The sequence below is a fragment of the Pleurodeles waltl genome, chromosome 3_2 (genome assembly GCF_031143425.1).
Source record: "Pleurodeles waltl isolate 20211129_DDA chromosome 3_2, aPleWal1.hap1.20221129, whole genome shotgun sequence".
NCBI classification, from domain to species: Eukaryota; Metazoa; Chordata; class Amphibia; order Caudata; family Salamandridae; genus Pleurodeles; species Pleurodeles waltl.
This window is the reverse complement of record NC_090441.1, coordinates 129,418,274-129,443,036: the sequence shown is the minus strand read 5'-3', so window position 1 is coordinate 129,443,036 and position 24,763 is coordinate 129,418,274. Positions and strand designations below refer to the sequence as shown.

The 24,763-nt window shown below is 43.1% G+C and overlaps 3 non-coding genes across 3 annotated transcripts; all 3 read left to right on the top strand.

The window, feature by feature from the left end:
- Window positions 1-5,518: 5,518 nt before the first annotated feature.
- On the top strand, window positions 5,519-5,634 carry LOC138286879 (U5 spliceosomal RNA). Its single transcript, XR_011202146.1, has one exon. It is a non-coding gene; the product is annotated as a U5 spliceosomal RNA (small nuclear RNA).
- A 10,250-nt stretch (window positions 5,635-15,884) lies between these two features.
- LOC138286798 (U5 spliceosomal RNA) lies at window positions 15,885-16,000 on the top strand. The gene has a single exon (XR_011202074.1). It is a non-coding gene; the product is annotated as a U5 spliceosomal RNA (small nuclear RNA).
- An 8,393-nt stretch (window positions 16,001-24,393) lies between these two features.
- LOC138286895 (U5 spliceosomal RNA) lies at window positions 24,394-24,509 on the top strand. The gene has a single exon (XR_011202162.1). It is a non-coding gene; the product is annotated as a U5 spliceosomal RNA (small nuclear RNA).
- The last annotated feature ends 254 nt before the right edge of the window (window positions 24,510-24,763 follow it).

Here is a 24,763-nt window from a genome sequence, read left to right as displayed (position 1 = left end):
GTAAAACCCTGCAGTGAAATGTTCCCTGCATGTATCATTGGAGTATATGAGGTATTTGTACTCATAGTTTGGGGAGTCAGGACTCCCAACCCTGTTTGTCGCATTGCCTCAAGAGGTGCCCCTATTGGACTGAGGTCCATTAAGGGTCTTGATTGTTCGCAAACCTGTCCTCCCTGGGCCATTATTTGTGGAGTTCTAATAGGCCCTCCTCTTATCATTTCATTAGTCATAACTCCCTGTTCGCATGTCCCTGTTTTCTCCTGTGCATATAATGGTACTGGGGGACCAACAGTAATAGGTAGTGATATAGCGGCAGGTGTCTGACCTGATCCCAAGCTTCTTGGAGCTTCAGCACCATAGGTCTGCTCTAATAATCCTGGTGCAGGTTCTTTCAAAGGACCCGCTACTGGGTTATACCCAGGTATCAGTTGTGGCGGTTGTGACACTAACTGTGGAGTTGACTCAATCTGTATTAACCTTGGCTTTGTATATATCGGGTCTGGCGGCACCACCAAGTTCGTAGTAGTCTTGAGTACTGGAACATCGGGGTAAATTCTTTTTATCTGTGGTGGAGGCTGTAACTGTATCGGCGAGTCTGGTGCAGTGGGTACACTGACACCATTCTGTATCAAAGCTGTATCCCTAGTCTGCACTGTATCAGTAACACCCTTCTCCTTCGTCTGGTTCCCAGGATCCAAGCTAGTACTTGGAGCACTGTCGTTCACCGCGTATGGCGGCGGACGATCATGTAACAATCTATCCATAAACGCCTCATCATCTGAATCATCCTCTTCTTCCCAGGATCTTTTATTCTCTTTGAGTTTACCTGTATCTTTGTCAGTTTTGCAAGAAGCTTTCTTTCCCTGTGTCTCTTCTCCCTGTGTTATTGCCGGAAACAACTTTAACCCATCCACTATTCCTCGTCTCCACATTTTGTTTTCATTATCTCACCTAGCCTCTGCATAGGATTTTTCTGCCCTTGTCAATCTTCTGTGAAATCTTTCTTGTCTATGTTTAAGAGCCATCAGGTCCCAAATTGCCAAAGCCTCATATTGTGCCGGTCTTGGAGGTGGTTTCTGCGTACTTAACATCCACCTCAGATTTTCTAACACCTTTTGATTAAATGTTCCATGTTCCGGAAACGCTAGACACCCCTCTTTCTCGGTTAATTTGCACCATTGTTTTATCCATAAACACGGTGCAACACCCTTTTCTTCCATAACCGTGTAAGCTGGTGTACCCTCAGGTGGTGTAGGTTCCCCATCAGTTGCAACAATATACACATCTCCTTTCAAAGCGCTTTTGAATGCCTTAACAAAATTCATTTTATTTTATATTTAATCAGGAAACGGCTTAGTTCCCAGGACACTCTTCACCTGCCCTTTGCTCACCCTATTGCCTCTCACGAACGGCAGCCAATCCGTGCGCGACCCCTCTCGACATCTGACCTATCCCAGCGCGGCACCACTGACGTCACACTCATACACACTGCAGCTGACAAAGTCTTGCGGCTTGTCCACACCTCGCTAACTTCTTACAACTCATACAAACTAATGCAAATTATTGCTAGCACTTAAATGACAACACAAATCTGCTGGCTTACTACAGGAAGGGTTTCACATTTGCTACAGAACTTTACAGAGATTTCACTTGAAGCCTCGGCCGCTACTCTCTCCTTCTCAGTTCCCTCGTACGCAAGCAGAATTTGACCTGCAAATCCTACTCTCGACTTGTCAATGACTCCTTCTAGTGCACTTTAGAACTTGTCAAATCTCCATCGAAGGTTTCACATATGCATCACAACTCGAAACTTGACTTGTCAACCACACCCGATTGACCTACTAAACCACACAGATTACTACATAAACCAATTTAACATCATACTCCGGAGTCTTAGACCTCAATAGGCCCATATACAACAACCAACCACGTGGATAATTTTGAGCAACAAGCGCTGCATTTACATGAAGTACGCCGACTTCCCTACTCTCATGCTGTGGAGTACGCCCACTCCTTCCAAACAACACTTATTTGGCCTAACCGCACTCAAATATTCACAATCACCTGCGAAGTGCATAATATTTAATAAGCGCAATGACCCTAACCACACATACTATTGCGCCGAGAACATTCCCAACTCATTTAGGCAGGCTCCGAGATCCCGGGAAAAGCCATGGCGAATCTAGCAACTCATCATTTTTCCAAATTGTATTTTCACAAGAAAACAAATTAAACAATGAAACTCCGTCCTAGGGCCCCCAAGGGCCAAACCGTCGCTCTGCTACCAGAACTGCTAACGCGTCTGTCTATGTTACTTTATACACATCAGGACTCGTTTTAGGCCAATGAATCTTTGGGCCCAGTGGTGAGACACCGTAGGACGAGATAACTGATCAAAACACCAATTAATATGTCAATAACATTGCCAATACTTAACACCAAAATATATCCAGTTCCAGACATTTAATAAACATTCGAAGCAATCATGACCTTTCAGTCATGAATAACCACACCTTAATGAAGTTTTATGAGTTTTATTCCCTATTGATTACAATCTAATAGCAAATGCATCAATCTCAAAGCCAAGAAGCATATAAGCACAGTTACAAGATGACAACCACAATAAGCTTTCAATAATGCAAAAATCAGAAACATAGATAATCAGATGGGTATAACCAGATCACAATACATCAAATATTCTAAGATACTAGTTCAGCATAGCATCACGTCAGTCACGTTAGTTTGTCAGTCAAATGGATACCTCGTCTAACCTCTGATTAGCATTAGCATGTTGGGCTTCATGCAAAACAATTTGAACACCAATTTGGAAAACATCTAACTAAAGTCTCTAATCAAAACATACAGCAGTTGGTACCTAGAAAGAAAAGGCAAATAGATTTCCATTAGCAATATAATTACCCTCCTCGAGATAGGTCAGCATACAGGATCAGTCTTCGTCTTCAGGACATCAGTTAATTCACCGTCAATCTATCTAAATTAGAGGCAAGGGACACTTTCCTCATAAGGAGGAAAGTGTAATAGGGCAGTCTATGGGCTAAGATGATTTTGTCTAAGTCTCAAAGTCACCAAATAGAGTGACAGAGTTTCTGGATGCAATCGATATCATTCCCTACCTAATGCCTCTCGTCTCTCATGTCATGAGTTTTTATCCCCTTTTCGTAATACATTCCCCCAAAATTCTATTGGTTAATAACTACACCCCACTATTGGTAACCAATCAAATTATACATTAAGTAATGCATTTGTCATTTTCTTGATATTAGCTTGTCTTCTAATTGGTCTTCATAATCGACACTTCGTAGGTGGCATATCCGGGGTTACTTCACCATCTTGGCACACATCTCAGGTTAAAAGTTCTCTTCCCCTCGTCTCATTGTCCTTGGAAGTGTCCATTAATGTTTCGAAGCACATAGCTTTATACTAAAAGCTGCTAGCATGCGGATGAGAAAATTCCTTCATGTTACTAACAAATACAGAAAGAACAATAGCTGGGTCATGGTGGTTTTAAGTCCGCACACTGAAGAGACAGAAGAATACGCTTTAATATGAGAGCTACACAGCTTTGCTTGACTTACGCTAACTTTAGATATACGAGTACATATAATCGAAGGATTATTATTATTAATTCAGCATTAGTGGTCATAAATGAGTAAATCACCATTTTTATTAATACAATTCAATCATTAATTATTAATATTACATTGTCAAATGTAAGTGTTCCACGTCTATAATATATATTATTTAGGCTATGCTCTCTCACATTCATTCACCTTTATTAGCCTCACAGTTTAAGATCACAAATCGTCGCCCAAATCGTCTTGTGTCAATCAATATGGAGCATTCTAGGAACGAGCTACGCACCTTTTGAGTTGTTTTTGTTTTGTTTCTTCACTTTTAGTTTCTCTTTGTATAGTACTAATGATAAACCAGAGAGACAGATTTATTATTTTTTGAATGATTTCGTTTGCTACTGAGAACGAGAGGTGCGGGACTCAATTGTACAAGAGTATGTCATTGTTTTTTGGATGAAAATCGTACGTTTTCTAACCATCCCACAATATTAGGGCCACTGACCCGATACAGTCCACTTCCGCCAGCGGCTGTCGGCGCGACCTTAGCCTTTCGAGGTCGAGTGTGTAAGTTCTTTGTCCTGGTGTGAGCTCTCAGTGGCTTTTAACCACGCCCACCGCACGCTCCTCACTATCACTCATTCATGGGCTTCCCTTTAAAAATTCTTTATCTACTTGGGGCGGTTTTGTTGCCGCCTTGCAGACAGCTGGTTACATGGATAATTAAAGGAGCAGAAATTACGATTTGACCATGGAAAATGTCTTGCAGCCTTTCCTGTTACGTGACCTGCGACTAAATTTGCATACCCATAATTCCTCTCACTGCTGGGCTCTCCGCTTGTTTCTTTCTGTGGAAACAAGTGTTTTATCAGTGTAAAGTATTACAACTATTATTATAACTTGGTTCTATTTCGAAGGGTTTTCTATGATGACCTTAGTAAACCTAGTCGCCCTGATAGTCGGGCCCATATTTATACTTTTTGACGCTAAACTGCGCTAACGCAGTTTAGCGTCAAAAAGTTTTGCGCCGTCTAACGCCATTCTGAAGCGCCATGCGGGCGCCGTATTTATGGAATGGCGTTAGACGGCGCAATCAGACCTGGTTTGCGTGGGAAAAAACCACGTAGACCAGACAGCGCCGGCGTAGGGGGAAAATGGCGCATGGGCGTCTTAAAATGGGGCAAGTCAGGTTACGTCGAAAAAATCGTCTTAACCCGACTTGCGCCATTTATTTTCGACGCCCATCCCCCATCAACATGACTCCTATCATTGTAAAGATAGGAGTCATGCCCCCTTGCCCAATGGCCATGCCCAGGGGACTTCTGTCCCCTGGGCATGGTCATTGGGCATAGTGGCATGTAGGGGGGCACAAATAAGGCCCCCCTATGCCACCAAAAAAATATATAAAAAAAAAAAAATTATACTTACCTGAACTTACCTGAATGTCCCTGGGGTGGGTCCCTCCATCCTTGGGGGTCCTCCTGGGGTGGGCAAGGGTGGCAGGGGGGGTCCCTGGGGGCATGGGAGGGCACCTGTGGGCTCATTTTGAGCCCACAGGCCCCTTAACGCCTGCCCTGAGCAGGCGTTAAAAAGTGGCGCAAATGCGCCGTTTTTAGCCACGCCAACTCCCGGGCGTCTCTTTTGCCCGGGAGTATAAATACCACGTAAAGGCCTGGGAGTCATTTTTTAGACGGGAACGCCTCCCTTGCATATCATTAACGCAAGGAAGGGGTTCACGCTAAAAAATGACGCACATTCCGGGAACTTTGGCGCTATTCGCCTCTAACGCCATAGTATAAATATGGCGTTAGTTGGCGTTAGTTTTGCGTCGAAATTGCGTCAAAAAAACCGACGCAATTTCGGCGCAAACGGAGTATAAATATGGCCCTCGGTGTTTCCCGGCGCAATAGTCGGCGGCTTCAATTAGCATACTCTGGTTTCTCTTCAAATCGAATAAATCTTTCGCCTTTTACTAAAGATTTCCGTGGAGAGGAACATTTAAGAGTTTCATTCAATTTTTGAAAGCCCTACCAAGTATAGGGTTACCCTTATGCAGTTAAAAAAAAGTATTGTGTGATAGAATTTCTTTTTTAATTTTCCAGTTCAAACTTTCTATGAAAACAGATAAGAGAAAGTCAGTTGAGAAATAAAACATTTAACTGTCCAATTTGTGTTTTATTTCTGGATCAGCTCTTTATTTTTTCCCATTGATTATTGAAATATTATTCAAATATCTTCTTTGACTTAATTGTAAAGGTCTGTTAAAATATATATTATAAACATATATGTGTGTGTGTCAAATGTATGTATATTTATTTAGATCATGCCACGACTTGGAAACTGATGAATAAAGATTGAGGGGCATATTTATACTCTGTTTGCGCTGAATGTGCGTCAAAAATCTTGACGCACATTCGGTGCAAACCTTGCCCCATATTTAAACTCTGACGCCCGACCCTGCGGACGTCAAAATTCCACTGTGTGCGTCATTTCTTGGATGCTGGAAACTGCCTTGCATTAATGACATGCAAGGTAGGCGTTCCCGCCCCAAAAATGACTTTATGGCCTGTGAGCCTTATTTATACTCCAGCATCATTTTGACGCACAGGAGGGGGTGGGCCTTAAAAAATGGCGCACAGCCTGATGTGTGCCGTTTTTTAACGCCTGGGTCAGGGCAGGTGTTAAGGGACCTGTGGGCTCCAAAGGAGTCCAGAGGTGCCCTCCCCTGCCCTCAGGGACACCCCTGCCCCCCTCGCCCACCCCTGGAGGACACCCATGGATGGGGGGACCCATCCCAGGTAAGTACAGGTAAGTTGAGGTAAGTATTAAATTTTTTTTTTATAGTGGCATTGGGGGGCCTAATTTGGGACCCCCTACATGCCACTGTGCCCAACGACCATGCTCAGGGGACAGAAGTCCCCTGGGCATGGCCATTGGGCAAGGGGGCATGACTCCTGTCTTTGCTAAGACAGGAGTCATTTCAATAAGGGATGTGCTTCAAAAAATGGCGCAAGTCGGTTTGAGGCATGATTTTTGCTGGCGCTGGTTTGCGTCAAAAAGTATAAATATGGGCGTGAATCTAGCATAATTGACCTCCTGTGATCCTGGGAAAATCACTTAATCAACCCTTGCCTAAAAACCACAAGCAATAGCAAAACCAGTAGGTAGTACTTATGCAAGAGCCATGTACAGCAGCGTGGCTGCTAAGCAATATTGCTGAAAGTAAAAAAAAAGGTGCTATGGCGCAGTCAACACTTGCTCCATCACAGCGCTTTTTTATTTTATTTTATTATGAACCATGCTGTACAGCAGCCGCACAGCCGTAAAACATGGCAAAAAAGATTGACAAAGCCAATAGGTCTTGCATCGGTGAGACCTATTGGCTTCATCAATGCTTTTGGAAAAAAGTGATATGATGAACCTAGCGCTGGACGTGCCTAACTTATTCATTAGGTCGAGCGCACAAGTGCTTTGACCTGTTGTAATCTATCTGTGGGCTTTTAACCACGCCCACCGCACGCCCATCACTATTACTCGTTAATGAGCTTGCCTTTCAAAAATCCTTTGTTATCATTGGTAAATGCTTTTCGTTTGTCCCTCCGTGGGGCGGTTTTGTTACTGCCTTGGACACCAACCCTGTTATTTGTATAATTGCACGTTTGCCGATACGTTTGACTGCGAGCAAACATCTTTTTCCTTTTGTGTCTCTCCCTCGTGCTCATGCTCATGGGGGCTGTGGCGCTTTGAATTGGCTCGCTTATACATCTGTTTTAATTTTCATTTTCAATTGATGTGTCAAGAAAAGTCCAGTTAAGAATTTACAATACCAATAGCTCTAACTCGTTCCTCTTTGTCAATACTTGATTTGTTACAGCAGCTGATGCAGCCTTATAGGCTTCAAGTACAAGACACACTGGTTAATTCATTGTCTCGGAAAGAATAGCAATGAGCCAGCAAGCATGCTTTGACGTAGGCATATAAAAGTCCTCTTCTTGGGTGCCACTAGTCCTCACAAAAGCCCATGTGAGGCACCATTCAAAATGTGCAGAGTTAAAGGAGCCGACATTATGACTTGAGCAGGGAAACTATTGTGGTGCAGCCTTTCCTGTCACGTGACCTATGACTTAGTGCCAGATTTATACTTTTTGACGCAAAACTGTGCAAAAGCAGTTCTGCGTCAAAAAGACTAGTGCTGGATAGCACCATATTTTAACGCCACCTGGGGTTTATATTTATATTATGACGGTGGGTGGTGCTAATAATAGGTTAGAGTCAACATTTGTGAAGTTAACCATTGCGCCTTGTGGTAATGCAAAATTATGTTAACGTCGGAAAAATGACTCTAACCTGTTTTAAGACACATAAACATGTTGCAAAATGGAAATGCACCATTTTTTACAGCGATAGCGTCAACTTTAGACACCAATGCACAAAACAGTGCAAAGGAGAGGCAAAATGGAGCCAGAAAGCCAGGAGAGACCCCAGGGTGACCTAAATTAACCAGGAACCAGCCAGAAGGACAAACAACACAGGGGAGGAAGAAGAAAAAGAGAAAGTGTTGTTTCAGTGCGGAGGAGTATGAAATACTGATGAGAGAGGTGACGGAGCATCAACATCAACTCTTCGTCACCTCAAAATTGGCAATTGGAAGGAGAGAGGCAATCTGGCAGCAGATAGTAGACAAGATTAACAGTGTGACAGAGGTGAGGAGAACCGTAACTGAGTGCAAGAAACGCTCGCAGGACTGCAAGCGAAGGAGAAAGACAAAAATGGCATCGCACAGGAAGGCAGCACTGCAAACTGGAGGTGGTAGTCCAGCACCACAAGAGGACCTGGACGAGATGGAGGAGATGGTTGCAGAAGTCATCCCGGAGGAACTGGTCATTGGAATCGCAGGACAGGGCAGACTACCAGGAAACACCACAAATGCAGGGTAAGTCGGATATGGGGAAATTAATGTTAAATTGTTAAGTGCAAGAAGGGGGAGCCACATAGGACACACTCAATGCATGTCAAAGGAGAGCAGAGGGACACATTGCACATGAAGCAAGTAGCACCATGCTGACGTAAGCTATACATGTACCTACGCCTTAGTAGTGCCATGCACCACAACACGTACACAACCTGGACATATGTCAATCACTAGGGCTAAATACCTACATGTACATATGCAGTACATGGGATGGATGGCATGTCTAATGACTGTGCCTCTGGTTGTCTCCTAACAACATCCCTCGCATATAGTCAAATTAACTCTACCAACACGACCAAGACATCAGAGACTAGGAAGTCAGTCAATACCATTCCTGGGGTTACGTCATGGTGGTGTCCCTTGCAGTAACACCTTGCAACTGCCCTGCCTCATTGCCCAAACACATGTGTGCTGCATCTTACAGCGCACAATATCATTGCAACCATCCCAACAGTACCCAGACATGTGCCGTACCACTGTTAGCGCGCCTGACCTTAATAAGTAAACTTACAAGGGGACGGGAATAGGTCGATGAACCTTTTGACTCGCAATTAAGAAGTTCTTACCATAGCTCCAGTATATAATCAATAATCAATACACAATAATCGACAATCACTAGTAATCAATAAAATCAATAATCATTGGAGTCAGTAATTGTCACGCACCATGACCTTTAAGTCATGAATAACTACACCTTTAGTAAAAGTTTAGAATGTTTATTTCCCTATATTAATAATGCTAAGGTCATGTAGATTAATCTCAACATCAAACGAAACACATACAGAAACAACACTGGTTGTCCAAAGTGGCGGAAGAAATGCAATCTAATCAAAGCTTGAACTACAACACATTCTAAAGCTACGGTGCAAATCAATAGCAAAGTCAGCTGCGTCAACGTAATGAAGTACATGAAGTTCAGCAGAGAAGGTCACCAAGCATTAGTCCCTGTTATCATAATTCAATTAGTGAGAATCCTTAACTAACATCAGATTAGCATCAGCATGTTGGGCTTCATGCTAAACAATTTAGTACGGAAAATTTGGAAAATCATCTAACTATGGTTCTATCAAAACAGCGCAGTTGGTACATAGAAAGAAAAAGCAAATATGCATAATAATCACATTTCGATGTATACCTATGCTCGGTATGGGTCATCAAAGCAGAATCATTCTTCGTCCTCAGGACATCAGTCGATCAGCAAGCCATCAGGCTCTCAGTCAGGAAAATATGAGCCCAAGGAGCCAGAATGTCGGAATGACCCAAATGGCAGAATAATCTGTCTTCTCTAAAAATGTCGAAATGAATGTCTCTCCCAGAATTAGCGTTGTTATATTAAAGTCACTTAAACTATCCCCTAATTCCCTATTGGTCAGTTAATCGTATGTTCACACTTTCTCCAATAAAAGTACTATACCATATCTTTGAATTCTAATATTTCTCCGTTCTCATATTGTTGATTGGTTCCTCTTGCAATGTCCTCATCATCCGGCTTGTCGGGTAACAATATTGTTGCAGCTTCTACTCAAGTCAGAATTCCATTGTTCTTGTCCTTGGAAAGTCAGTCTCACACACAAAAAACCTAAAATGTTGCATTAGCAAGAACATCATCTCCTAGCAGTCGGTTCTCACGAAAAGCTTCCGTTATATGCACATTTAAACAATACAACAGACTTTTACCAGTTTAATTCTCTTGGTCAGCATTTTTACTAAACACTAAGAAATACAGCTTTTACATGAAGCCTGGCAAAATAGGCCAAGACACTCACTACGTTAAGGCCTACAATTAATAAAGCTAGAACATACTTCATAACTCTCAATATGGCATATTACTGTATTGGTCTAACATATATTCATAAGTAATAATTATTGATTAGTACATTTCATTAACATTGGTTAATGATATCTTATTGAGTTTAAGGTTGGTTCTTGATATGTGTGTGTCAATCCAAAAAGCAGCCTCTGGCATTCATCATGTCATGGCCAATAAATTGTGAACCATGGTAAGGTGTAAGAGCAAGCTGGTTATTTGAGGCACTAGGAAACATAAAAAACGCAGTAGCGGATGATATATAAAAGAAGATATTATATATTGTTAATGCATGATATTATTATTATTGTTGATGCGTTTTCCCAGGGTTGAGAATAGGAATGCAAAGTATATTTCTTTACCAAATTTGTAGGTGGGCCTGTGTGTCCTTGATAAGGTCTCTGTCGTGAGACAACAAGTGGATTCTGCACAGATTTGAGTCTGAAAGCTGTAGGGACACAGGACAACACTGTGCTTCTGCTGAAAATAATTTATATGAAGCGAGCATGCTTCCACCATTCTGTGATACCAATTTAATCCTGTGCATTGCATATTATGGAGGTACATTTACTCTGTTTAACATATTCAATTTTGTATGTTGATTCACAGGCTTCCTTTGCTGTACCAGCTGCCAGTCACTTCTTAATTTGGAATTGGAAAAAAACGAATAATATTTGCAGGGATTGAAGAGTTCTCATGCATGCAAATATTCATTCCCATACACAGATTCACATTTGTGCATGCATGCAGACAGACATACAAATACAGCACTCATTCATGCTTACACATGAGAGTTGAAAATATAACTTAACTGAAGTTGATAGGAAAAGGCATCTTTGCTCTGTACCTCAAGGGCCCACAGTTTCAAACATCCAGAAATCAGAGTGAGAGTGCCAGCTTCACGAGCTTTGGCTTAACCAGAAGCGAGGTTAGTATGTGAGGAGCTGTACCTTTTCTTTTGTCTTTGCTTCTGACCTGGCAAAAGGGCGTATGATGGAAAAGCCCAACCTAAACTTCATAAGTTGACATAATGCAATGCCATGAATAGAGCACTACGTTACCTAATGTAGGGGCCCCTCTCACCGCCGTTGCATCACATTTTGTGAAGCAACTGTGGTGCGAACCTCTAAATCATGGTCTACATTTATGGGGAATTGCCATAGAGTAATGCCGCAAGTCTTTTTGCTGCGCTACCCTACGCCAATGAGAAAGGACAGGAATGCACCGTATTTATGAAATTTGGTGCAGTCCTTTCCTTTCCCACTGTGCTGATGCACAATTGGCTGCCTAGTGCCAATCCAGGCACTCTTGCACCTTGGCGGAAGGGCGCCTGAATTGCATGCAGGATTGTCTTTGTGCAGGAAGGCCACCTTTCTGCACAAAAACAATTCTGAGAGGTGATTTCCTCTTTCATTTGAAAGAGGAAAAAATGAAGAGAAATGAAAATATTTCTCCTCTTAACGCCTGCTCTGGGGAGCCATAAGTTTATGCGATTAAGTAAATCTGGAGGAGCGTCAAAATCAATGGCTATTGCGTGGGCAAACCCACCGCAATGTCCATGGAACGCCGCCCTGGTGCAGACTAAGGCCACACAGCGACTTACGCTGCTTTCTCTTCCTCCATATCGATGAGGCCATGGAAAGCCATGCAAAGTGGATTTGCGTGGCCTCACAATATGGTTGAGAGGCTTGTGCCACCAAAGTGTCAAGAAAAGTGAGTCACCTGTGGCGCAAGCCGCTCATAAGTATGCCGCCATATTTATGAGGCCACGGAATGCCACTTTGCTTGGCTTTGAATGCCCTCATAGATATGGAGTAAGGTAAGGCAACGCAATTCGCAGTGTTGCCTTACTCTGCATTAGGGAGGCGTTCCATGGGCATTACGGTTAGTGATTCCACGCAACACCCATGGCTTTTGACACATCCCCAGATTACAAAACCATGTAAAACTGGGGATTCACTAAAACCTTACGCCTCCCCAGGGGAGGCGCAACGAGGAGAAATATCATTATTTCTGCTCAGTTTTTCCATTTTCTATGTGTGCTGCATTCTGCAAACAGGAATGTGCTGTATGCCATAGATAGGCGCATCACTGCCTTTTGACGCAAGCTGCGCTAACCTGCGCCAAATCCCCAGAAATATGCCCAGTGGAGTGAAAGGGTGAGTGTGCGAAAGAGCCGCAGCCTGAAACTTGTGCATTGCACAACTCAAACAGTAGAGCCCTCGTCAGCTATCTATGTGTTAATGCAACCTTACATGTAAACAGCTTATCATACAGAATTGTTTGTTTTCAGGTAAAAGCCACCCCCTAAAACGTGCATTGCGCAAATCAACCAGTGGAGCCCTCTTCAGCTGTCTATATAATATTGCAACTTTATATGTAATAAAATGATCGTTTAGAATTGTTTGTTTTCAGGTAAAAACAGTAATACTTCAAGGCAATAAATCAAGGGTGAAGCAGGTTATTTTCATCGGCCGACCCCCTTGCGTCCATATTGATGAGGCGCCCCTGCTGCAGGCTCCCACATATAAGGATATTGCAAGTAACCTTGGATTTGCAAGATCTTAAAGAATTCGACTCTGGCCTTGGTTCTTTCCATGATAATGGAAGTCCTTCGTGATTCCCAATATCCTTATAATTTTTAACATGCAGCGATTTTACTGGGACTTTGTCGGATAAACCCACAGCACATGTTAGTAGAATTGCAGGGGCATATTTATACTCTGTTTGCGCCGGATTTGCGTCGTTTTTTTTTACGCAAATCTGACGCGAAACTAACTCCATATTTATACTTTGGCGTTAGACCCGTCTAGCGCCAAAGATCTTGGAGTTTGAGCCATTTTTTTGCGTGGATGCCTTCCTTGCGTTAATGATATGCAAGGTAGGCGTTCCCTTCTAAAAAATGACTCCGAGGCATGTGCGCCGTATTTACACTCCCGGGCAAAAATGACGCCCGGGAGTGGGCGGGTCAAAAAAAATGACGTCCAGCCGCTTTAGCGTCATTTTTTAACGCCTGGTCAGGGCAGGCGTTAGGGGACCTGTGGGCTCGGAAGGAGCCCAGAGGTGCCCTCCCATGCCCCCAGGGATACCCCCTGCCACCCTTGCCCACCCCAGGGGGACGCCCAAGGATGGAGGGACCCATCCCAGCGAACTTAAGGTAAGTTCAGGTAAGTATTATTATTTTTTTTTTGGGTGGCATAGGGGAGCCTGATTTGTGCCCCCCTACATGCCACTATGCCCAATGACCATGCCCAGGGGACATAAGTCCCCTGGGCATGGCCATTGGGCAAGGGGGCATGACTCCTGTCTTTGCTAAGACAGGAGTCATTTAAATGGGGGTTGGGAGTAAAAAAAAATGGCGCAAATCGGGTTGAGGCGAAAATTTTGCCTCAGCCTGACTTGCCCCATTTTTTGACGCCAAAGCTCCATTTTCCCCTACGCCGGCGCTGCCTGGTGTAAGTCATTTTTTTTTACGCACACCAGGCAGCTCCGCCGGCTAACGTCATTCCATAAATAAGGCGCCCGCATGGCGCTTTGGAATGGCGTTAGCCGGCGTTAAATTTTTTGATGCACAACTGCGTTGGCGCAGTTGTGTGCCAAAAAGTATAAATAGGGCCCGCAGTCTTTAATCTTTCAGCGTTCCCCAGGCAGGCCACCGTAAAGAAGCGTTGGCAAAGCCATCATACCCATAATGCACCGCTTGGAGGCAAAACCCCACTAATTACAGCAAAAGACAGTTACCACGAATCTATGAATATTAAGGGGCATATTTATACTCTGTTTGCGCCGGAATTGCGTTGTTTTTTTTTACGCAATTCCGACGCAAAACTAACTCCATATTTAAACTTTGGCGTTAGACGCGTCTTGCGCCAAAATCCATGGAGTTTTCGTAATTTTTTAGCGCGGACACCTACTTTGCGTTAATGATATGCAAGGTAGGCGTTCCCGTCTAAAAAATTGACTCCGAGGCATGTGCGCCGTATTTAGACTCCTGGGCAAAATTCACGCCCAGGAGTGGGCGGGTCAAAAAAAATTACGTACGGCCGCTTTTGTGCCGTTTTTTTGCGCCTGGTCAGGGCAGGCGTTAAGGGACCTGTAGGCTCGGAAGGAGCCCAGAGGTGCCCTCCCAAGCCCCCAGGGACACCCCCTGCCACCCTTGCCAACCCCAGGAGGACACCCAAGGCTGGAGGGACCCATCCCAGGGACATTAAGGTAAGTTCAGGTAAGTTTTTTATTTTTATTTTTTGTGGCATAGGGGGGCCTGATTTGTGCCCCCCTACATGCCACTATGCCCAATGACCATGCCCAGGGGACACAAGTCCCCTGGGCATGGCCATTGGGCAAGGGGGCATGACTCCTGTCTTTGCTAAGACAGGAGTCATTTCAATGGGGGTTGGGAGTCGAAAACAATGGCGCAAATCGGGTTGAGGCGAAAAATTTGCCTCAGCCTGACTTGCCCCATTTTTTGGCGCCCAAGCTCCATATCCCCCTACGCCGGCGCTGCCTGGTGTACGTCGTTTTTTTTCACGCACACCAGGCAGCGCCGGCGGCTAACGTCATTGAATAAATACGGCGCCCGCATGGCTCTTCAGAATGGCGTTAGCCGGCGCTAATTTTTTTGACGCAAAACTGCGTTAGCGCAGTTTTGCGGCAAAAAGTATAAATATGGCCCTAATTTTGTCTTTCCCTTTAAAAACCTGTGCTAACATTCATTCACCTTTATTAGCCTCACAGCTCAAGATCACAAATCGTCGCCCAAATCGTCTTGTGTCAATCAATATGGAGCATTCTAGGAACGAGCTACGCACCTTTTGAGTTGTTTTTGTTTTGTTTCTTCACTTTTAGTTTCTCTTTGTATAGTACTAATGATAAACCAGAGAGACAGATTTATTATTTTTTGAATGATTTCGTTTGCTACTGAGAACGAGAGGTGCGGGACTCAATTGTACAAGAGTATGTCATTGTTTTTTGGATGAAAATCGTACGTTTTCTAACCATCCCACAATATTAGGGCCACTGACCCGATACAGTCCACTTCCGCCAGCGGCTGTCGGCGCGACCTTAGCCTTTCGAGGTCGAGTGTGTAAGTTCTTTGTCCTGGTGTGAGCTCTCAGTGGCTTTTAACCACGCCCACCGCACGCTCCTCACTATCACTCATTCATGGGCTTCCCTTTAAAAATTCTTTATCTACTTGGGGCGGTTTTGTTGCCGCCTTGCAGACAGCTGGTTACATGGATAATTAAAGGAGCAGAAATGACCATAGAAAATGTCTTGCTGGCTTTCCTGTCACGTGACCTGCGACTAAATTTGCATACCCATAATTCCTCTCACTGCTGGGCTCTCCGCTTGTTTCTTTCTGTGGCAACAAGTGTTTTATCGGTGTAAAGTATTACAACTATTATTATAACTTGGTTCTATTTCGAAGGGTTTTCTATGATGACCTTAGTAAACCTAGTCGCCCTGATAGTCTGTGGAACGGTGTTTCCCAGCGCAATAGTCGGCGGCTGCCGTTAGCATACTCTGGTTTCTCTTCAAATCGAATAAATCTTTCGCCTTTTACTAAAGATTGCCGTGGAGAGGAACATTTAAGAGTTTCATTCAATTTTTGAAAGCCTTACCAAGAGTAGGGTTACCCTTATACAGTTAGAAAAAAGTATTGAGTGATAGAAATTCTTATTGAATTTTCAAGTTCAAACTTTCTATGAAAACAGATACGGGAAAGTCAGTTGAGAAATAAAACATTTAACTGTCCAATTTGTGTTTTATTTCTGGATCAGCTCTTTATTTTTTCTCATTGATTATTGAAATATTATTCAAATATCTTCTTTGACTTAATTGTAAAGGTCTGTTAAAATATATATTATAAACATATATGTGTGTGTGTCAAATGTATGTATATTTATTTAGATCATGCCACGACTTTGAAACTGATGAATAAAGATTGAGGGGCATATTTATACTCTGTTTGCGCATCTTGACGCACATTCGGTGCAAACCTTGCCCCATATTTAAACTTTGACGCCCGACCCTGCGGACGTGTGCGTCATTTCTTGGATGCTTGAAACTGCCTTGCATTAATGACATGCAAGGTAGGCGTTCCCGCCCCAAAAATGACTTTATGGCCTGTGAGCCTTATTTATACTCCAGCGTCATTTTGACGCACAGGAGGAGGTGGGCCTTAAAAAATGGCGCACAGCCTGATGTGCGCCGTTTTTTAACGCCTGGGTCAGGGCAGGTGTTAAGGGACCTGTGGGCTCCAAAGGAGTCCAGAGGTGCCCTCCCCTGCCTGCCCTCAGGGACACCCCCTGCCACCCTCGCCCACCCCTGGAGGACACCCATGGATGGGGGGGACCCATCCCAGGTAAGTACAGGTAAGTTGAGGTAAGTATTTAAAAAAACATTTATAGTGGCATTGGGGGGCCTAATTTGGGACCCCCTACATGCCACTGTGCCCAACGACCATGCTCAGGGGACAGAAGTCCCCTGGGCATGGCCATTGGGCAAGGGGGCTTGATTCCTGTCTTTGCTAAGACAGGAGTCATTTCAATGAGGGTTGTGCTTAAAAAAATGGCGCAAGTCGGTTTGAGGCATGATTTTTGCTGGAGCTGGTTTGCGTCAAAAAGTATAAATATGGGCCTGAATCTAGCATAATTGACCTCCTGTGATCCTGGGAAAATCACTTAATCAACCCTTGCCTAAAAACCACAAGCAATAGCAAAACCAGTAGGTAGTACTTATGCAAGAGCCATGTACAGCAGCGTGGCTGCTATGCAATATTGCTGAAAGTAAAAAAAAAGGTACTATGGCGCAGTCAACACTTGCTCCATCACAGCGCTTTTTTATTTTATTTTATTATGAACCATGCTGTACAGCAGCCGCACAGCCATACAACATGGCAAAAAAGATTGACAAAGCCAATAGGTCTTGCATCGGTGAGACCTATTGGCTTCATCAATGCTTTTGGAAAAAAGTGATATGATGAACCTAGCGCTGGACGTGCCTAACTTATTCATTAGGTCGAGCGCACAAGTGCTTTGACCTGTTGTAATCTATCTGTGGGCTTTTAACCACGCCCACCGCACGCCCATCACTATTACTCGTTAATGAGCTTGCCTTTCAAAAATCCTTTGTTATCATTGGTAAATGCTTTTCGTTTGTCCCTCCATGGGGCGGTTTTGTTACTGCCTTGGACACCAACCCTGTTATATGTATAATTGCACGTTTGCCGATACGTTTGACTGCGAGCAAACATCTTTTTCCTTTTGTGTCTCTCCCTCGTGCTCATGCTCATGGGGGCTGTGGCGCTTTGAATTGGCTCGCTTATACATCTGTTTTAATTTTCATTTTCAATTGATGTGTCAAGAAAAGTCCAGTTAAGAATTTACAATACCAATAGCTCTAACTCGTTCCTCTTTGTCAATACTTGATTTGTTACAGCAGCTGATGCAGCCTTATAGGCTTCAAGTACAAGACACACTGGTTCATTCATTGTCTCGGAAAGAATAGCAATGAGCCAGCAAGCATGCTTTGACGTAGGCATATAAAAGTCCTCTTCTTGGGTGCCACTAGTCCTCACAAAAGCCCATGTGAGGCACCATTCAAAATGTGCAGAGTTAAAGGAGCCGACATTATGACTTGAGCAGGGAAACTATTGTGGTGCAGCCTTTCCTGTCACGTGACCTATGACTTAGTGCCAGATTTATACTTTTTGACGCAAAACTGTGCAAACAAAGTTCTGCGTCAAAAAGACTAGTGCTGGATAGCACCATATTTTAACGCCACCTGGGGTTCATATTTATATTATGACGGTGGGTGGTTCTAATAATAGGTTAGAGTCAACATTTGTGAAGTTAACCATTGCGCCTTGTGGTAATGCAAAATTATGTTAACGTCGGAAAAATGACTCTAACCTGTTTTAAGACACATAAACATGTTGCAAAATGGAAATGCACCATTTTTTACAGCGATAGCGTCAACTTTAGACACCAATGCACAAAACAGTGCAAAGGAGAGGCAAAATGGAGCCAGAAAGCCAGGAGAGACCCCAGGGTGACCTAAATTAACCAGGAACCAGCCAGAAGGACAAACAACCCAGGGGAGGAAGAAGAAAAGGAGAAAGTGTTGTTTCAGTGCGGAGGAGTATGAAATTCTGATGAGAGAGGTGACGGAGCATCAACATCAACTCTTCGTCACCTCAAAATTGGCAATTGGAAGGAGAGAGGCAATCTGGCAGTAGATAGTAGACAAGATTAACAGTGTGACAGAGGTGAGGAGAACCGTAACTGAGTGCAAGAAACGCTCGCAGGACTGCAAGCGAAGGAGAAAGACAAAAATGGCATCGCACAGGAAGGCAGCACTGCAAACTGGAGGTGGTAGTCCAGCACCACAAGAGGACCTGGACGAGATGGAGGAGATGGTTGCAGAAGTCATCCCGGAGGAACTGGTCATTGGAATCGCAGGACAGGGCAGACTACCAGGAAACACCACAAATGCAGGGTAAGTCGGATATGGGGAAATTAATGTTAAATTGTTAAGTGCAAGAAGGGGGAGCCACATAGGACACACTCAATGCATGTCAAAGGAGAGCAGAGGGACACATTGCACATGAAGCAAGTAGCACCATGCTGACGTAAGCTATACATGTACCTACGCCTTAGTAGTGCCATGCACCACAACACGTACACAACCTGGACATATGTCAATCACCAGGGCTAAATACCTACATGTACATATGTAGTACATGGGATGGATGGCATGTCTAATGACTGTGCCTCTGGTTGTCTCCTAACAACATCCCTCGCATATAGTCAAATTAACTCTACCAACACGACCAAGACATCAGAGACTAGGAAGTCAGTCAATACCATTCCTGGGGTTACGTCATGGTGGTGTCCCTTGCAGTAACACCTTGCAACTGCCCTGCCTCATTGCCCAAACACATGTGTGCTGCATCTTACAGCGCACAATATCATTGCAACCATCCCAACAGTACCCAGACATGTGCCGGTACCACTGTTAGCGCGCCTGACCTTAATAAGTAAACTTACAAGGGGACGCGAATAGGTCGATGAACCTTTTGACTCGCAATTAAGAAGTTCTTACCATAGCTCCAGTACATAATCAATAATCAATACACAATAATCGACAATCACTAGTAATCAATAAAATCAATAATCATTGGAGTCAGTAATTGTCACGCACCATGACCTTTCAGTCATGAATAACTACACCTTTAGTAAAAGTTTAGAATGTTTATTTCCCTATATTAATAATGCTAAGGTCATGTAGATTAATCTCAACATCAAACGAAACACATACAGAAACAACACTGGTTGTCCAAAGTGGCGGAAGAAATGCAATCTAATCAAAGCTTGAACTACAACACATTCTAAAGCTACGGTGCAAATCAATAGCAAAGTCAGCTGCGTCAACGTAATGAAGTACATGAAGTTCAGCCGAGAAGGTCACCAAGCATTAGTCCCTGTTATCATAATTCAATTAGTGAGAATCCTTAACTAACATCAGATTAGCATCAGCATGTTGGGCTTCATGCTAAACAATTTAGTACCGTAAATTTGGAAAATCATCTAACTATGGTTCTATCAAAACAGCGCAGTTGGTACTTAGAAAGAAAAAGCAAATATGCATAATAATCACATTTCGATGTATACCTATGCTCGGTATGGGTCATCAAAGCAGAATCATTCTTCGTCCTCAGGACATCAGTCGATCAGCAAGCCATCAGGCTCTCAGTCAGGAAAATATGAGCCCAAGGAGCCAGAATGTCGGACTGACCCAAATGGCAGAATAATCTGTCTTCTCTAAAAATGTCGAAATGAATGTCTCTCCCGGAATTAGCGTTGTTATATTAAAGTCACTTAAACTATCCCCTAATTCCCTATTGGTCAGTTAATCGTATGTTCACACTTTCTCCAATAAAAGTACTATACCATATCTATGAATTCTAATATTTCTCCGTTATCATATTGTTGATTGGTTCCTCTTGCAATGTCCTCATCATCCGGCTTGTGGGGTAACAATATTGTTGCAGCTTCTACTCAAGTCAGAATTCCATTGTTCTTGTCCTTCGAAAGTCAGTCTCACACACAAAAAAACTAAAATGTTGCATTAGCAAGAACATCATCTCCTAGCAGTCTGTTCTCACGAAAAGCTTCCGTTATATGCACATATAAACAATACAATAGACTTTTACCAGTTTAATTCTCTTGGTCAGCATTTTTACTAAACACTAAGAAATACAGCTTTTACACGAAGCCTGGCAAAATAGGCCAAGACACTCACTACGTTAAGGCCTACAATTAATAAAGCTAGAACATACTTCATAACTCTCAATATGGCATATTACTGCATTGGTCTAACATATGTTCAATATTTCATAAGTAATAATTATTGATTAGTACATTTCATTAACATTGGTTAATGATATCTTATTGAGTTTAAGGTTGGTTCTTGATATGTGTGTGTCAATCCAAAAGCAGCCTCTGGCATTCATCATGTCATGGCCAATAAATTGTGAACCATGGTAAGGTGTAAGAGCAAGCTGGTTATTTGAGGCACTAGGAAACATCAAAAACGCAGTAGCGGATGATATATAAAACACGATATTATATATTGTTAATGCATGATATTATTATTATTGTTGATGCGTTTTCCCAGGGTTGAGAATAGGAATGCAAAGTATATTTCTTTACCAAATTTGTAGGTGGGCCTGTGTGTGCTTGATAAGGGCTCTGTCGTGAGACAACAAGTGGATTCTGCACAGATTTGAGTCTGAAAGCTGTAGGGACACAGGACAACACTGTGCTTCTGCTGAAAATAATTTATATGAAGCGAGCATGCTTCCACCATTCTGATACCAATTTAATCCTGTGCATTGCATATTATGGAGGTACATTTACTCTGTTTAACATATTTAATTTTGTATCTTGATTCACAGGCTTCCTTTGCTGTACCAGCTGCCAGTCACTTCTTAATTTGGAATTGGAAAAAAACGAATAATATTTGCAGGGATTGAAGAGTTCTCATGCATGCAAATATTCATTCCCATACACAGATTCACATTTGTGCATGCATGCAGACAGACATACAAATACAGCACTCATTCATGCATACACATGAGAGTTGAAAATATAACTTAACTGAAGTTGATCGGAAAAGGCATCTTTGCTCTGTACCTCAAGGGCCCACAGTTTCAAACTTCCAGAAATCAGAGTGAGAGTGCCAGCTTCACGAGCTTTGGCTTAACCAGAAGCGAGGTTAGTACGTGAGGAGCTGTACCTTTTCTTTTGTCTTTGCTTCTGACCTGGCAAAAGGGCGTATGATGGAAAAGCCCAACCTAAACTTCATAATTTGACATAATGCAATGCCATGAATAGAGCACTACGTTACCTAATGTAGGGGCCCCTCTCACTGCCGTTGCATCACATTTTGTGAAGCAACTGTGGTGCGAACCTCTAAATCATGGTCTACATTTATGGGGAATTGGCATAGAGTAATGCCGCAAGTCTTTTTTGCTGTGCTACCCTACGCCAATGTGAAAGGACAGGAATGCACCGTATTTATGAAATTTGGTGCAGTCGTTTCCTTTCCCACTGTGCTGATGCACAATTGGCTGCCTAGTGCCAATCCAGGCACTCTTGCACCATGGTGGAAGGGCACCTGAATTGCATGCAGGATTGTCTTTGTGCAGGAAGGCCACCTTCCTGCACAAAAACAATTCTGAGAGGTGATTTCCTCTTTCATTTGAAAGAGGAAAAAATGAAGAGAAATGAAAATATTTCTCCTCTTCACGCCTGCTCTGGGGAGCCATAAGTTTATGCGATTAAGTAAATCTGGAGGAGCGTCAAAATCAATGGCTATTGCGTGGGCAAACCCACCGCAATGTCCATGGAACGCCGCCCTGGTGCAGAGTAAGGCCACACAGCGACTTGCGCTGCTTTCTCTTCCTCCATATCGATGAGGCCATGGAAAGCCATGCAAAGTGGATTTGCGTGGCCTCACAATATGGTTGAGAGGCTTGTGCCACCAAACTGTCAAGAAAAGTGAGTCACCTGTGGCGCAAGCCTCTCATAAGTATGCCTCCATATTTATGAGGCCACGTAATGCCACTTTGCTTGGCTTTGAATGCCCTCATAGATATGGAGTAAGGTAAGGCAACGCAATTCGCAGTGTTGCCTTACTCTGCATTAGGGAGGCGTTCCATGGGCATTACGGTTAGTGATTCCACGCAACACCGAGGGTTTTTGACACATCCCCAGATTACAAGACCCTGCAAAACTGGGGATTCACTAAAACCTTACGCCTCCCCAGGGGAGGCGCAACGAGGAGAAATATCATTATTTCTGCTCAGTTTTTCCTTTTTCTATGTGTGCTGCATTCTGCAAACAGGAATGTGCTGTATGCCATAGATAGGCACCTCACTGCCTTTTGACGCAAGCTGCGCTAACCTGCGCCAAATCCCCAGAAATATGCCCAGTGGAGTAAAAGGGTGAGTGTGCGAAAGAGCCGCTGCCTGAAACTTGTGCATTGCACAACTCAAACAGTGGAGCCCTCGTCAGCTATCTATGTGTTAATGCAACCTTACATGTAAACAGCTTATTATACAGAATTGTTTGTTTTCAGGGAAAAGCCACCCCCTAAAACGTGCATTGCGCAAATCAACCAGTGGAGCCCTCTTCAGCTGTCTATATAATATTGCAACTTTATATGTAATCAAATGATCGTTTAGAATTGTTTGTTTTCAGGTAAAAACAGTAATACTTCAAGGCAATAAATCAAGGGTGAAGCAGGTTATTTTCATCGGCCGACCCCCTTGCGTCCATATTGATGAGGCGCACCTGCTGCAGGCTCCCACATATAAGGATATTGCAAGTAACCTTGGATTTGCAAGATCTTAAAGAATTCGACTCTGGCCTTGGTTCTTTCCATGATCATGGAAGTCCTTCGTGATTCCCAATATCCTTATAATTTTTAACATGCAGCGATTTTACTGGGACTTTGTCGGATAAACCCACAGCACATGTCAGTAGAATTGCAGTCTTTAATCTTTCAGCGTTCCCCAGGCAGGCCACCGTAAAGAAGCGTTGGCAAAGCCACCATACCCATAATGCACCGCTTGGAGGCAAAACCCCACTAATTACAGCAAAAGACAGTTACCACGAATCTATGAATATTAATTTTGTCTTTCCCTTTAAAAACCTGTGCTAACATTCATTCACCTTTATTAGCCTCACAGCTCAAGATCACAAATCGTCTTGTGTCAATCAATATGGAGCATTCTAGGAACGAGCTACGCACCTTTTGAGTTGTTTTTGTTTTGTTTCTTCACTTTTAGTTTCTCTTTGTATAGTCCTAATGATAAACCAGAGAGACAGATTTATTATTTTTTGAATGATTTCGTTTGCTACTGAGAACGAGAGGTGCGGGACTCAATTGTACAAGAGTATGTCATTGTTTTTTGGATGAAAATCGTACGTTTTCTAACCATCCCACAATATTAGGGCCACTGACCCGATACAGTCCACTTCCGCCAGCGGCTGTCGGCGCGACCTTAGCCTTTCGAGGTCGAGTGTGTAAGTTCTTTGTCCTGGTGTGAGCTCTCAGTGGCTTTTAACCACGCCCACCGCACGCTCCTCACTATCACTCATTCATGGGCTTCCCTTTAAAAATTATTTATCTACTTGGGGCGGTTTTGTTGCCGCCTTGCAGACAGCTGGTTACATGGATAATTAAAGGAGCAGAAATGACCATAGAAAATGTCTTGCAGGCTTTCCTGTCACGTAACCTGCGACAAAATTTGCATACCCATAATTCCTCTCACTGCTGGGCTCTCCGCTTGTTTCTTTCTGTGGCAACAAGTGTTTTATCGGTGTAAAGTATTACATTTATTATTATAACTTGGTTCTATTTCGAAGGGTTTTCTATGATGACCTTAGTAAACCTAGTCGCCCTGATAGTCTGTGGACCGGCGTTTCCCTGCCCAATAGTCGGCAGCTGCCATTAGCATACTCTGGTTTCTCTTCAAATCGAATAAATCTTTCGCCTTTTACTAAAGATTTCCGTGGAGAGGAACATTTATGAGTTTCATTCAATTTTTGAAAGCCCTACCAAGAGTAGGGTTATCCTTATACTGTTGAACAAAAGTATTGTGTGATAAAATTTCTTATCAGATTTAAAAGTTTAACCTGTTTATGGAAACAGATAAGGGAAAGTCAGTTGAGAAATAAAACATTAAACTGTCCTATTCGTGTTTTATTTCTGCATCAGCTCTTTATTTTTCTCATTGATTATTGAAATATTATTCAAATATCTTCTTTGACTTAATTGTAAAGGTCTGTTAAAATATATATTATAAACATATATATATATGTGTGT